Raw genomic sequence first — 3,293 nt, 5'->3', positions numbered from 1 at the left:
CCAAGCAGTAGTTACAGTGGGTTTGGGGGAAGACCCGTTAATGTGCTGACTTCAGGTTTGACGCTGCACAGTCTCAGTATGGTGGTCACAGAGGTTTTTATGTCACATCTGACCCAGCACCAAGCAGCTCAGCAGAGAGGCAGAGAGAGAGAGAGAAAGAGAGACAGAGAGAGAGAGACAGAGACAGAGAGAGAGAGAAAGACAGAGAGAGGGAGAGAGGCTCCATTTATTAGGAAGAAAGTAAGGGAAGATAACAAGAGTCTGCCTGGTAATCTGGATAATTCTTCAGACCTTACCCAAGACCACCAATGTGGTACATCTATGAGTCTGAAAGAACCATAATATTACTGGGCTTGGGGTACCTTCTAATGCAGATATGACTGCAGTGAGCAAAAACTTAGATTCAACACCAAGTCCTTTCAGATATGTGGAAAGCCTTTCCAAGATGGATGGGTACAAACAAGCCCAGGCTGCAAAGGTTACAATAAATACCTAACTTGTCAATGCTCAGACATTGATGAACATCTACAAGCAACAAGACCATTCAAGAAAACATGACCTCATCAAACTAAATAAGGCACCAAGGACCAATCCTAGAGAGACAGGGTGACCTTTTACACAGGGAATTCAAAATAGCTGTTTTGAAGAAACTCAAGTACGTTCACGATAACACAGAGAAGGAATTCAGAATCCTATCAGATAAATTTAAAAAAGAAACTGAAATAATAGAAAGAATCAATCAACCAGAAATTCTGGAGTTAATAAATGCAACTGATTACCTAATTCGTCAGAGTCTCTTAATAGCAGGATTGATAGAGCAGCAGAAAGAATTAATGAGCTTGAAGATAGGCTATTTGAAAATACAGTCAGAAGAGATAAAAGAAAAAAGAATAAAAAACAATGAAGCATTACTACAAGATCTAGAAAATAGCCGTGAGAAGCAACTTCTCCATTCCTCCTTGTATCTCCACTGCATTCAGGCCACCTGCCTCCACTCCTGCCTCCACTGTGTCCACCAGGGTAACCCAGAAGTCCTATAAGGTATTCACCTCTGGCCCCTGGGCCTTCAGCAGCCACTCCTACACAAGTGGGCCCGATGTCCACATCAGCTTCTCGAGCTTCTCTCAAGTGGGCAGCAGCAGCTTCTGGGGTGGCCTGGGTGGAGGCTGTGGTGGGACCAGCACAATGGGAGGCATCGCAGCTGTCACAGTCAACAAGAGCCTGCTGAGCCCCCTTAACCCAACATCCAGGCCATGTGCACCCAGGAGAAGGAGCAGATCAAGACTCTCAACAAGTTTGCCTCCTTCATTGACAAGGTATGGTTCCTGGAGCAGCAGAATAAGATGCTGGAGACCAAGTGGAGCCTTCTGCAGCAGGAGAATATGACTTTGAGTAACATGGATAGCATGTTCGAGAGCTACATCACAACCTTCAGTGGCAGCTGGAGACTAGACCAGGAGAAGCTGAAGCTGGAGGCAGAGCTTGGCAGCATGCAGGGGCTAGTGGAGGGCTTCAGGAACAAATATAAGGATAAGATCAATAAGCGTACAGAGATGGAGAATGAATTTGTCCTCATCAAGAAGGATGTAGGTGATGCTTATGTGAACAAGGTAGAGCTGGAGTCTTGTCTGGAAGGGCTGACTGACGAGATCATACAGGCAGCTGTATGAAGAGGAGATCCAGGAGCTGTCCCAGATCTTGGACACATCTGTGGTTTTGCTCATGGACAACAGCTGCTCCCTGGACATGGACAGCATCATCGCCCAGGTCAAGGCCCAGTATGAAGAGATCGCCAACCGCAGCCAGGCCAAGGCTGAGAGCATGTACCAGATCAAGTATAAGGAGCTGCAGACACTTGCTGGGAAGCATGGGGATGACCTGCATCATACAAAGATGGAGATCTCTGAGATGAACTGGAACATCAGCTGACTCCAGCCTGACACAGAGGGCTTCAAAGGCCAGAGGGCTTCCCCGGAGGCCACCACAGATCCTGAGCAGCATGGGGAGCTGACGGTTAAGAATGCCAACACCAAGCTGTATGATCTGGGGCCCGCCTGCAGTGGGCCAAGCAGGACATGGTGCAGCAGCTGCATGAGTGCCAGGAGCTGATGAAATCAAGCTGGCTCTGGACATTGAGATTGCCACCTACAGGAAGCTGCTGGAGGGCGTGGAGAGCTGGCTGGAGTCAGGGATGCAGAACATGCAGAACATGAGTATCCATATGAAGACCACTGGTGGCTATGCAGGTGGGCTGAGCTCAGCTTATGGGGACCTCACAAGCCCCAGCCTCAACTATGGCCTGGGCTTCAGCTTTGGCTCCGGCATGGGCTCCACCTCCTTCAGCTGCACCTGCTCCATCAGGGCCATGGTTATGAAGAGGATCAAGACCCACAATGGAAAGCTGCTGTCCAAGTCCTCTGATGTCCTGCCAAAGTGAACAGCCATGGCAGCCCCTCCCAGGCTACCCATACTGTGGCTGTCCCAGAGCCCACGGGGGAGGCAGCTGTGCAGGGGAATGCAAGACCCACCTGAGGTTCAGCTCTAGCCTTCAGCCCACCTTCAGGGGCAGTTTACTGCCTGTAGTACCCCCTTTGCCCATGACTGCAGCTACAAGACAATTTTTTCCCCAAAATAAAACCTCAGCTAGCTCTGCGCGCGCGCACACACACACACACACACACACACACACACACACACACACACAAATCTAAGAGTTATTGGCCTTAAAGAGGAGATAAAGAGAAAGAGATAAGGCTGGAAAGTTTATTCAAAGAGATAATAACAGAACTTCCTAAACCTAGAGAAAGATACCAATATTCAAGTTCAAGAAGCTTATAGAACCCCAAGCAGATGTAACTCAAAGAAAACTATCTCACGGCATTTAATAATCAAACTTCCAAAGGTCAAGGTTAAAGAAAAATTCCTAAAAGCAGCAGGAGAAAAGAAACAACATAAAATCAAGTTCCAATATTCCTGGCACAGACTTTTTAGTGAAAATTTTACAGGAAAGGAGACAGTGGCATCACATATTTAAAGTGTTGGAGGAAAAAGAACTTTTATCCGAGAATAGTATATCCAGTGTAAATATCCTTCAAACATGAAGGATAAATATTTTCCCACACAAACAAAAGCTGAAGGATTTCATCAATACCAGTTCTACAAGAAATGCTAAATGGATTTCTTCAATATGAAAGAAAAGGATGTTAATGAGCAATAAGAGATCATCTGAAGATTAAAAATTTACTGGTAATAGTAAGCACACAGAAAAACACAGACTATTTTAACCTGTAATT

General features: G+C 46.4%; 1 pseudogene; it reads left to right on the top strand.

The window, feature by feature from the left end:
• The first annotated feature begins 376 nt into the window (after positions 1-376).
• LOC126949042 (keratin, type II cytoskeletal 8-like) lies at positions 377-2,437 on the top strand (annotated as a pseudogene).
• The last annotated feature ends 856 nt before the right edge of the window (positions 2,438-3,293 follow it).

The sequence above is a fragment of the Macaca thibetana genome, chromosome 2 (genome assembly GCF_024542745.1).
Source record: "Macaca thibetana thibetana isolate TM-01 chromosome 2, ASM2454274v1, whole genome shotgun sequence".
Classification (NCBI taxonomy): Eukaryota; Metazoa; Chordata; class Mammalia; order Primates; family Cercopithecidae; genus Macaca; species Macaca thibetana.
The sequence above is the reverse complement of the archived record's forward strand: the minus strand, read 5'-3'. Positions and strand labels throughout refer to the sequence as shown.